Here is a 721-nt window from a genome sequence, read left to right on the forward strand (position 1 = left end):
ATGATCGCGTCTCTTTCCTTTGCGTTTGGTACAAGTAGTCGACCATTTTCATTAAATTACGCTCACTCCTAATATTTTCTCAGCATGGAATGAACTGAATTAATATCTTGATGTAATTTACTCTAATTATAGTTCAGTAGCCCATAATTCGCTTACCAATATGAACACACTCGATGGTGGGCGGAGGCCGCAGTCGGCCAGCCAATGGGAGAGGTGGGCGGGGCTTGTGGCTTGGCCAATCATCGTTGAGTGAAGGAAAATGGCTCCTGAAAGATGGATTTGATGCACTCCGTGTTTGAGTTTGGCTTGTAGTGAGGGTAAATCTTGTTATGTCGGTTGTGATTTTAATGGTCTCGTAAGCGCGCCTGCATGCCAAGATGGGAGCAGGTTGGGAGCCTAAGAGGACATTGGTAATGGAGAATACAGATTAGACGGAGGTGTGTGTTGTGTGGTACAGTGTGGTATAACACGAGAAAGAGGAGGAAAAGATAAACAAAACGTTCGTTCCGTCGCTTGTGAACCACGATGACCGCCATGTCAGCAGAAGACCACGAGGACATAACCGTCGACGGTGCGTCGAGCCGCGAAACTTCTCCCGCGCCGGGATCTCCAGGTCGGGCCCGTAGCAGCTCGCCGCTAAACCTGAGTAGGGACGAGGCCTTACACGGCCGCCATGTGGACGCCCGCAGTCCCAAAGGCCACCAGCACGGACGCCTGTCTT

General features: G+C 50.6%; 1 pseudogene; it reads left to right on the forward strand.

Annotated features, from left to right (window-relative positions):
* The first annotated feature begins 311 nt into the window (after window positions 1-311).
* LOC137649693 (T-cell leukemia homeobox protein 3-like) overlaps window positions 312-721 on the forward strand; it is an 84,152-nt pseudogene continuing 83,742 nt past the window's right edge.

The sequence above is a fragment of the Palaemon carinicauda genome, chromosome 11 (assembly GCF_036898095.1).
Source record: "Palaemon carinicauda isolate YSFRI2023 chromosome 11, ASM3689809v2, whole genome shotgun sequence".
In the NCBI taxonomy this organism is placed as follows: Eukaryota; Metazoa; Arthropoda; class Malacostraca; order Decapoda; family Palaemonidae; genus Palaemon; species Palaemon carinicauda.